Genomic DNA, 12,197 nt, shown 5'->3' with positions numbered 1-12,197 from the left:
TCCGGAGGGCGCAGTGATCAGCGAATCTCCCTAGTAAGCAAGAGACCAGCGTTCGAAAGCAAGTTCATCATAAAAATTTTCAGCTTGCACCCGTCATCTAAAGAAATTCCCACTGGCAAGTAATGCCGTTAGTTCCTTTGTGTACTGATTCGTAATTGCTGCAGGTTCAAAATGGCGTCTGATCTTTCTGATGTATGCGAAATAACAAACACCACATACATACTATTATTATTATTATACAAATTTGGCCGTTAAAGACCGTGAAAACAGTTATTTCTTGCGCTTCTGGGAAGTCTTCTTTCTCTCAGTCCACACTTCTTTCATTCTTGCGCTGAAGGCGGCTTTTCTCTCTTCAGACCATTTAGTTCCACAAGTCTTCTTAATTTTCACACCGAAACCCGTGAATGAATTCAGTTTTTTTCTAAAAAGGTTTCTGTTAAATATTGTTTCCTGATCTATGTCCATTTCTTTTAGATCTCTTTCTGTGTTGATAAACCATAAATTTTTATTTTTTAGATTTGCGATGTACAAAAATATTTGTTTTGTAAGCCTATTCGGGTTCATCCTCATGATGTGAGCATAAAAGGAGCATCTTCTTTTTCTAATTTCGTCTGTAATTTAGCTGCACTTCGTATACACTTCTTTCTTGCTTTTTAGTCTGTATACAGGCTTGCCTTGATCATCTGTTATTTTCCTGTGTCCAAGAATTGTCCTCACAATTCTTCTTTCACGATTTTCTATCTGTTCCGCGTATGTAAAATTTGCCAGTGTTTCTGATGCATATAGTATCTGCGGTCTAATGACAGTCTGGTAGTGTCTGAGTTTAATGTTTTTGGATATACATTTTTTGAATACATTTGTCTGCAGTAGTGAGTTGCTGTCTCTAGTTTTTGTATTCTAGCCCTGCAGGCTGGATGACCTTTTGCCACAGGCTGAATTAGTTCACCAAGATATTTAAAATGTTTAGATACCTGTATTTTCCCGTATTTCGCAGTTATTTTCTTTGGTGGATTTTTTTATATTTGTAATGATTTCTGTCTTTTCAAATGAAATTTGCAAGCCTGCTTTTTCAGCAGTTTCTTTAAGTAATTCTATTTGTTTTATTGTGTATTTTTGTGTGTAAGCTAAACAGGCGAGATCGTCAGCGAAGGCAAAACAGTTGGTTTCAATGGTTTTGTAGCACTTCCCTCCAATTTGGACTTTCTCAACTCCATGTTTTTGCGTGAGTTTTTTCCATTCTGCTATGACTTTATCCAGAACACAGTTGAAGAGCACCGGGGACAGCGCATCTCCTTGTCTGACGCCGGTTTTGACCTCGAAATGCCGTGAAATTTCTCCTTGGAATTTTACTTTTTATGTTGTATTTGTTAATGTTTCTTTGATTATGGTGATTGTTGTTTCATCTATTTCATATTCTCGAAGTGTTTTGATGAGTGTGTCCCTATCGATTGAGTCATAAGCTGTTTTGAAATCAATGAATGTTATGAAATATTTCTTGCTCCTTGTAGATAAATAGTTCATTGTTGTTTTGAGGTTAAAAATTTGTTCGGCGCAGGATCTTCCTGGTCTGAAGCCAGCTTGATATTCTCCAAGTTTTCCCTCTATAATTGGTGATACACGATTGAGCAGGGCTTTTGATAGAATTTTGTATGGGACTGGGAGAAGCGATATTCCACGATAGTTGTTAACATCCCTTTTGTCACCTTTTCTAAACAAAGGGTGAATTAGGGCAGTTTTCCAGTGACTTGGGATTTTCTTGGTTTCCCATACTTGTTCAAGTTCTTTGTGTAGTGCTTCTACTGATGTTTCTCCCCCAAGCTTGAGCATTTCTGCTGTAATTGTGTCTTCTCCACATGCTTTCCTGTTTTTGAGATTTTTGTTTATGTTTGTGATTTCCGCTCGTGTCGGAGGTGTTGAATGTGTTGGTAATGTTTCTGGTTGCGTAAAACTGAGAGTCTGGATGGGTGTTTGGCAGTTTAGGAGGGTCTCAAAATATTCAGCCAGGATTTCACAGTTTTCAGTATTGTTGGTGGCGAGAGTCTTATTATTTCTCATAAGGTTTAGGCAAGGGGACTGGTATCCTCGGAGTGCTTGATTGAATGTTTTGTACCAAGCTGCCGTGTTGCATTTCTTGAAATTCTCTTCGATTGAGTCCAGTTGTTGTTTTTCATATTGTCTCTTGGTGTTGCGAATAGTTTTCGAGGCATTCTTTCTGGCTTGCTTAAATTCATCAAAGTTGTTTTCAGTTTTATGTGAGTTCCACTTTTTCCAGGCTTTAAGTCTTTCATGCAGAACTTCATTACAGTTGCTGTCCCACCACGATTGTGTCGCGGTTTGCTCTTTTTTGGAAAGGTTGTTTCTGTTGCCTCAATCAAGTTGTTCTGAAATTCTTGGAGGTTTTGTGAAGGGGAGAATGTCTTTAGTTTTTTCTGAAAATCCTTGAGGTTAGAGTTGGACTTAAGGTTGTAATTTCTCAGAGTTGTAAGATCAAAATTTATTTTATTTCTGTTTTTATATTCACCATTTCTGCTTTTCTGTTTGTTTTGTGGGATCAGTTTAGTTTTTATTTTCGTAAGATAGTGATCGGAATCGAGGTTTAGAGATTTTCGGACACGTGTGTTCAATATTTCTTTTTCACATTTGGAGGAGATGGCAACGTGATCTATTTGAAATTCTCCGATACTCTTTATCGGAGATACCCAGGTTTTTTGTTTTCTGGGAAGATGTTTAAAACGTGTTGACATTAGCTTGAGTTTAAACTGCTTACAGAGCAAAATTAACTTTTCTCCATTTTTGTTGGTTCGTTTGTGTGCGGCAAAGTTGCCGACAATGTCGCGGAATTTTTTTCTTTTCCAATCTGAGCCTTAAAATCTCCTAGAAGTATTTTTGTATTGTTTTCTGGGATTTCTGATATATGATCCTTAAGGTTTTCCCAGAATTCATCTGTTTCTTCCCTATTTTTATCATTATTTTTGTCATTTTTGGGAGCGTGAATACTGATTAATGTGTATTTTTTATTTGCACATCGAAAAGTGAGGAAAGATGTTCTCGATGATGTTGACCAAAAATGTTCGACAGAGTTCAGAATTTTTGTGTTTACAGCAAAAGCTATGCCAAGCTGAGGGCATTTCTTCATTACAATTTTTCCAGGTTTTCCTTTAAATATTCTGAATTTGTTTGATTCAAATGTGTTTTCATCAGTGAAGCGAGTTTCTTGTAGCGCCACAATTTGTATGTCTTCCGTGTGTAACTGGTCTGTAAGGTGCTTAAGTTTTCCCACTTTGAGAAGGGAGTTTATGTTGAGAGTTGCTATGTTGAAGATTTTTCTGGGTTTAATCTTGTTGGATTTGCATGGTGTTGCAGACTCCCCAGAATCCTTGGGTCTGCTTGCGTCGTTGCCGACGGTGGATTGGCCACCTGGGGTAGTTTCGTTATTGAAAGACATTTCCATCATGCGTTAAGATTGTAACTGTTGAAATTCTTCAAAGTTTGGGAGATTACTTGCGTAACCTACCAGGAATACGACTAACGTTCTTAGCGTTAGAAGGTTTCTTGAAACAGCCGCCTCTAACATGAGGAACAGACGCTGCCCACAAGCCGCCCAATCTGGGTACCGACGCTTGCAGTTATAGATTTTTGGTTCCTCCGCTCTCTCAGCCGTTGGGAGTTAAAAATTCCTCATCCGCCTATGAGACCGTTGACCGGTTTTCACCCGTAACCCTAGGCAGGGGCCCTCACAGGGTGCTACCATCCGGAGCCAGATGGACCCAGGTTTTTTTACGAGGTTGTTACTCCTCCCCCTCCTCCTCCCTCATCACTTGTAAGATGAGGATCCGGGCTTGGGACCGGCAATGGCGGAGTTACATACATACTATAGTATAAGTTTGCAAAGCGAAATTAATACTGGGTGTTTATAAATGAATATCGGGGTTTTAATTCTTTATAATATTTATTACACTAAACTTACAGTTATAAATGATACGTCAAGTGAAGGAGCAACTCAAATAGTTTTACCAAGAACCTTATAAATGTTCACTGGCATAGCGAAGTATGCGATTGGTTGAACTTAACTGTACCCAAGCGCTAGTTAGGCCCCAAGCGGCCCAATGACAGGGCTTGGTTTGCATGGCCTCCACGTTCACCTGACCTAATGCCATACGATTTTTATCCGTTGGGGCTTCGTCAAGGCTCGTGTGTACGTGCCTCCGCTACCAGCAGACCTCCCTGAATTGAGAAACCGGATTGAAGCAGCTGTTGCTACATTCACTGAAGACACACTTATCAACGTTTTGGAAGAACTCGGCTATAGACTATAGCCAGACGCTGTGGCCGAGCCGTTCTAGGCGCTTCAGTCCGGAACCGCGCTGCTGCTACGGTCGCAGGTTCGAATCCTGCCTCGGTCCTGGATGTGTGTGATGTCCTTAGTTGGGTTTAAGTAGGGGCCTGATAACCTCAGATATTAAGTCCCATAGTGCTTAGAGCCATTTGAACCATTTTTTGTTTTTTGTTTTTTTAGAAGACTTCATTTGTGCCGTGTGACAAATGGTGCTCACATTGAAGATTTATAAGGTTTTTGGTAAAACTGTTTGAGTTGTTCTTTCATTTGACATATCATTTATAACTGTAAGTTTAATAAAATAAATATTATAAAGAGTTAAAACCCCGATATTCATGTATAAACACCCTGTATTTTTTATATCTGTTAACGACATTTATTTGCTATAATTGGTTTATTTACTAAACCGTCTACTATTCTCATCTCTATAGCCACGAAAATCCATTAAAACACGTCTCTAACGCAGCAGTGGTACCTCCGTAGGAAGTACTTACCGTATAAGAGCATGTATAAAACATTCCAAACATCGGTGTTACCTCTGCTTGCGGAACGTCCATGCGTTTCTCTGGTAACTCGGTATATGGTGCTCTCGTGATGCCTCGAGCGGGACAGTTCACGCTAGATGTCTGTCTGCTGGGTGTTGACCGCCTGGGAAGGTGCCTCTCTGGATAGCGGCCTAGCCGTGGAAGTATGCTCCCCATAATTTTGTGCTGGATGCTTACTTTCACAAGCGTGCCTGCTGCCGCAAAGCCGCTGCTTCGTTTTCCCTGTGCGGTAGCGGCCCATATTCTGGGGTTCGACTGCGCCTATTTCGAGTTGCATTGGTCGGTGGACGTGGCCACTTTCACCGTCGTTAATTCTCCTAGGCGTATGCTGTAAGGTGTCCGGCACGTTGTGGGATGGCTGGTGGAATTTATTGTTATATAAGTGCTCCTATTATTTATGCTGTTGTTTTGCCGTTCTCAACACTGGCTCTCTAACTACAATATTGGCAACCGGAAAGTGAGTAGCAAAACGTGAAGCCTGTAATTAGAATTCCTAGTGCCCACTTCATCTGAGAAACACACTTACAGCTGCAGCTTATAGCTCTGAGAAATTAGGAGATTGTCTGGGATTCATAATCAAAAACGATTTTCTAAAATAGTTGAGTATATTCTGAAAGTCACAGACAAAAAAAAAAAAAAAGGGAATCCACACAATCTGACTAACAGAAGAGTTCAGAGTCTAATGCGCTGATGCAACTATAACTGTCAAAATTAAATGTTTAAGTGAACGCTTGCCATAGTTTGATGATAATGTTCATCAAACGCCACGCTAAATAATGGTAGAATGTCTGTCCCGCGACGGCACGTGAAAAAACGACATATGCAAACTGAAGATAGATTATTAAACTCATCCCAGAATTAACACTTCACTCGAAAATGATTTCATGGTTACGCATATCCCGAGTAACTTAATACGGCATCCAAGGCTGTTTGTAGCAATGATACCGACGCGACTCCCAACACAGATGGTGTGCTATTCAGCGTCTGGAGAGAACTGGGGCCTTGCTTCCTTGGGCAGCGTTCTTATATATAAAGCCGCGGTGCGGACGGCTAAGGGAACGCCTGATCAAATCGGCTCTCCCGACTAGCCACTGGGCTAGTAATGCACCACTTTAAGTTACCGAATAAATCATAGCTTCTTTTGCTGATGGCCTATGAAGCTCTCCAATTAAATGTGCATTCAGCACCCAGGCAAGTAATCATAATAAAAGTTTAACATGGCTAAGTTAAATATTTTGGGCGAGAGAATTAATTTAATTACACTACACGCAGTAGACGAGCTCTGAACTTCCCCCCTTGGAAATACGCTATCACTATAGTTTTATAGTTATTCAATTGAAACTTTTCACATATTTATGGTTGTAGCGGATCTCCAGTCTACTTAAATTTAAACATCCTAGCCTTATTTATTAGCCTATAATTTTTAAGACAAAAACCATAAAATTATGAATTTCAACTAAAATCTTAATTTGTGAGATCCAAAGTACTGTTTCTATTCAATTATTATGAAAAAGGAATCTAAATATAAATTTTTAAGTCTCTAGCTCTTTTCTGTTGCGCCAATGAGTTTTACAGAAAAACGTCCAAATTTCGAAAATGGTTAAAGTTATCGAACTGATAGTCAACACATATTAATTTAGTATTACTCCTGACATGCTAGAAACATTTTAGGTTACTTGCTTGATTTTTAAGGTATTGCGCAAAATTTATGACGTCAGAGCTAGTTACAGCGGACTGGCTGGCACACAATGGAAAGACTGATGTGAATTTACTACAGCTTGAGTAGGCTGCTTCCCTACATCACCCTCTACTTAATTTTTTTTGAATGTTAATGAATGAAACAAAATTTAATTACAAAACGGGAAGCAAGAGTATGGCTTAACTCCCTATGAAAATTAAAATTGAATTGTAAACATATAGAAATATTACAAGAAAAACTGATTACCTATTTTAATTATTTAAATTACTGGCATGTTCACTGCCTCTTAAGCAACATTATCACTCAAAATTTAAGCAAAATCAATGAAACACTTTGGCATGCATATTGCCTTAGACAAACAAACCCATAACAATATGTAAAATTATGAAAATCTTAAATCCATTAAATACATTTTTACATACACAGATTCAAAGAAAGTAACACAGTTATTCATGATACACCAACAGATAATTATATCTTAGCGGTCTTTTCTAAACCTGAAAGAAAATTTCACAAATCATTTTTACACACGTGGTTGTAGCCGCTTTGGCTGGCGTTCTACACTTCCATTCACAAGGGTAGAGGAGGGGAAGTTGCTATGGTGTGCGTCCTTCACGTTCACGCTAAATTACATGGGGAAAGGGGAGGGGACACTGTGAGTTGTGTCCAAGTCACTCCACGCCTTCACGCAGCTACCAGGCTGCCATTATCTGGTTTGTCCTGTAGAACAAACAAAAAGAGTGCCTCAGACTCTGTTCACTTAATATCTAAGGGTGGGTCACAATGAAATGGGGATATATACATTTTATCCTTCAATATGTTACTGGAACAAAGTTAACAGAACCCTTTTAATTTTACTCTCACGGTTACTTAATTGTCATAAAATCGATAAACAAATGGCTCAAAACGCCGTTAGTCACGTACTAGAGAAAATTTAATCTCAAGGCATACAATCATAAATCATATTTAATCTCAATTTATCATTTCTGGGCCTGAACACTGATCCAATGCTCGGTACATTCTTGATACATTTGTATTTTATTTACTTAGCTGACTCATCTTCGATTACCTTATTCTTAGATATAGTATATTTGATTAGTAGTTGTCTTCTCAGCTTCTTTGTACATGTGAGTAACTTGTGGTAATAGTACAGTTCTGAGTGTTCAAAACACACTACGTTTAGTAGACTGCTAAATCCACTTATTGGTCCTCTGCTGCTGTGTCAGTTCCACATCTGCAATTATGTACTTACTTCATCGAAGTGTATTTATGCTGAGCTATAAATAATGTTTCACGTCTGCCATTATATTACTCAATTATGTTGCTAGTGTATGTATTTATTTAACACTCACTCTATTAACATTTAAAGCATAGGATAGCACATTTATTTTATATGTATAGTGTATTGCAGCTGATCAGTTTGCTCAGGTGGCAATTCATTTCCACTCGATTGGATGCTGAAACCACAGGTAGTCTCTCTCGACCTACCACTAAAATGCATTAAATAATTATGGACGAGCGTAATACTAAATTTCTTAAACCTATAGGACACCATGAGCTGCTCTGTCTCATCTAACATAAGGGTACCTATGGTCGCATTCACGCCTCCAACTCATAACCTCGATACGTGTAGATGTGTCCTGTCACACACTACACCAAATAACGGCCAGCTCCAACCTTATAAATGTTTTAAAGACGTGTCCTTCACGTCTCAGCCACAAACACTGTTCAATTCTATTACACTACCCTTCCTTGCTACACAAGGTGAGTTCATTTTTAGAACTTATCTGCATATTTTTCATATAACTGAGCAATCTCTTTTACTATTAATTAGTTATCTCTAATGCATACAATAGGTTTCACTGCCACTTCAGATCCTGCTTGTACACGAATTCGTATATCTTTTTAAATTACTGTTGGTGGACCATTTCAAATAAAACAACACTTTGTACCTACAATATTACCAGGGTTCTATACATACTTGTTACTCAAATACATTTGTATCTTAATTACATCATACTTCTCTATTGTTTATGTCATTGTTAGGTTTGTCACATTACGTATTTTCTTCACTCATCGGTGGATAGAATGATTACAGAACTCATGGCTTGATAGCCATGTCGGAAAATTTTTGTATTGCAAAGAAGGAGTCGAAACTTCGGTGGATAGGAAAGATGAAGAGAGTGAGACCAGAAAAGGAAAGAAAATCTCACACAGCTGGGACTGCACAGCTGCCACACTGTGTAGAGGTTACAGAACAACCTCCGCCCTACAGAATTCATTAGTTTCAGAAAATTTTCATATTGGAAGAAGGGGTCAACATTTTTGTAGACAGAAAAGGTGAAGAGTGAGTGAGACCTGAAATGGGACAGAAGATCTCACACAGCTGGGACTGCACAGCTGCCACACTGTGTAGAGGTTACAGAACAACCTCCTCCCTACAGAGTTCATTCACTACCTATGAACCTCTTTAGGTCGATCACGTTTCTGAGACCTAATACCTTTTTACTCTTAGGGTACTCTAGCCTATATATATTGGCATGTGGTTTTCCTATGATCTTGAAAGGTCCTTGGCATACGAACATGAATTTCTTTGTTTCTGCAGTTATTTTCTTTGATTTTTCCTTGGTTTTGACAAGGACTAACTGACCTATTTCAAAACTGGTGGGTACAGCTTTTGCGTCGTGACGCTTCTTCCTTTCCAATGCTCTTTTTCTTATATTTGCCCTAGCATTTAACTTCTTCTCGTCTGTGGATATTTGCGTTAGAATAGGGAATTCTACCATATCTGCAATCACATTGTGCGGTTCTTGGCCAAAAATCAATTCGCAAGGCGCAAAACCAGTTGCATCATGCCTTAAGTTGTTAGTTACATTCTCAAAATACTTCATGTGCTCTGCCCAACTTGAGTGTTTCCGAGCACAATAAGTCCTGCAAAGCCTATTCAATTCTCTCATAATACGTTCACTCATATTTCCTCGGGGGAAATACGCAGATATTTTCAGATGTTTCACTCCGGCCTTATCTAGACATTCCTTAAATCTATCAGAAGTAAATTGAGGCCCATTGCCTGACAGCAAATTTTTCGGAACGCCAACGCTCACGAAGAAATCATTTTCCAACTTTTCTACCAAGGTTTTTGCATTTGCTCTTTTCATTGGGTATAGCTTAACATATTTACTAAATCCATCCACAACAACAAAAACATGGGTGTAACCACCTCTCGAAGCAGGAAGAGGGCCAAACAAATCACAAGCCAGTAATTCTAGGGTTTCAGTTGGCTCTACTGAATGCATATCCCCTTGTATTCTGGTGTTAGCAGCACGGACTTTCTGGCACACTACACAAGATGCTAGACGCTTGGCAACACGGCGGTACATGATGTCAAACACAACCTTCTCTTTTAATTTTGCAATGCACTTCTTTGCACCGTAGTGCCCATACCTCAGGTGTACATAGTCGATTAGTAAGTCTACATGTTGTGAGGGAAAGCACAGCTTCCACTCAGAAACACCTACCTTTCTCCTCCTAAACAGAATACCTTTATGCAAACAATAGTATTGCGAAACCTTAGGATAGTTCGCATTTCCTAAATAGCTCTTCACTAATTTCAGTTGGTCATCTGCATTCTGCTCACGTCTCAAGTTCTTAATTACTCCCTTTAATGCTCTTTCTTCCTTTACTTCGTGTAATGCAAACATTCGTACTTCACTTAGATCTGTTGCTGTAATTCCCGCGTCATCACAGAGCTCCGCACTTCTAGATAACCCATCAGCTACCAGATTGTCCTTCCCTTGAATATATCTAACCTCAAGGTCAAACTGCTGGAGATACAATGACCATCATACCAAACGAGCATTCCTCAACTTACAGGTCTTTAAAAAGATCAACGCCTTATGGTCACGGTAAACAATTATCTTGTGACTTAATAGATACTGCTCAAACTTCTGTACCCCAAATACAATTGCCAATACTTCCAGTTCTGAGATGCCTTAATTTCTCTCTGCTGCCTGTAAAGATCGACTTGCGAAAGCTACAGTCTTGTGCACTTCTTGTTCGTTCTCTATTTGTACTTGGAATATCTCCACAGCTATACCATAGCCACTAGCATCAACAGACATACAGAATGGTTTTTCAAAATCAGGATGATGTAAAATAGGACTATTAATTAAAGATTGTTTAAGCACCTCAAACGCCTGTTGACATTCTGCTGTCCAAACCCAAGGGGTATTCTTTTTCAGCAGGAGGTGAAGACAGGGCGCATTAAAAGCCTGATCACTAACAAAACGCCTATAGAAGCCGAAAAGACCGAACATCGATCTCAACTGCTTCTTGTTTCTGGGAGCCTCAAATTTTTCAATGACTGCTAGCTAGCCTGGGTCAGGCAGAATAACTTTTTCACTTATATATCCCAACAAACCTATTTCCTCTTTAACGCACTCTGTCTTTTCAATCTTTAGTTTCATGCCACCTCTCTCAATAGCCTCTAACACTTCCTCTAATAAAGCTATGTGTTCTTCCCAGGTAGGAGTTGCTATTAACAGATCATCTACGTAGACTGTTATTTTATTACTTAAGGCTGGTCCTAAAACATGGCACATCACACGTACGAAGGCACAAACAGAGATATTAAGTCCGAAAGGTACCAAACGATATTGGTAACAAATTCCTTCGTACAAGAAAGCTGTGTACTTCCTTGAACTTTCCGCCAGTGGCAAATTCCAATATCCACACGTGATGTCCGTAGAATTTTACTCCCCAGAATTTTTGCAGTAACTCGTCCATGTTCTGCGGTCTATCACTTTCCCTAGCCACTATTTCATTCAACCAACGAGCGTCCAAGACCAATCTGACACTCCCGTCTCTCTTTGGTACAACAACAAGAGGATTATTGTACTCACAGACCGCTTTTTCAATCACACCCCACTCTAGCATTCTCTGTATCTCCTTTCGAACCGCCTCCTTCCTAGCTACATGTATTTGGTATGGCTTCCTGAAAAACACTTGGCCAGGTTTCACCTTTAATTGACATTCATAAACTTTGACCACGCCAGGTCGATTTGAAAATACCTTATGATGCCTTTTTAAAACCTGTCTCAGTTCTTCCATCTGATTAGCTGAAATTTTATCGATTTCATGCAATTTAGCTTCTATTTTGTCCAAAATAATTGCTTCTTCTTCTGTGTTTAGCTTACTTGTACTAAGATTAACACCTTCGTCCCAATATCTCCTATTTTTCAGAACTCGTATAGGCAGCTCCCAAGTTTCATCATTAGTTACTACATGTTTATCACTAAAAGGTACTGTAATTACTCCGGTTATCGGCAAGACCATTTTTAACTGGCTTCTTTCAAAGTCAACAACACTCTGATATTTCGACAAGAAATCTATGCCAATTAAAACCTCAATACTGAGATTGTTTACAATTAAACATGGATGATCAATTAAATTACCATTAATGTTAAAGGGCAGTAAAGCTTCTTGCTTTACCGTTTTTGACACCTTGCCAAGAGCACCAATTATTCTTAGTCCTGATACCCTCATTACCGTAAGCTTGTCTTTACCAGGTAATGCATCAAAGAAGGACTGAGATATCGCGCTCACCTCACTTCCACTG

This window comes from Schistocerca nitens, chromosome 7 (genome assembly GCF_023898315.1).
Source record: "Schistocerca nitens isolate TAMUIC-IGC-003100 chromosome 7, iqSchNite1.1, whole genome shotgun sequence".
In the NCBI taxonomy this organism is placed as follows: Eukaryota; Metazoa; Arthropoda; class Insecta; order Orthoptera; family Acrididae; genus Schistocerca; species Schistocerca nitens.
Note: the sequence above shows the minus strand (reverse complement) of the source record.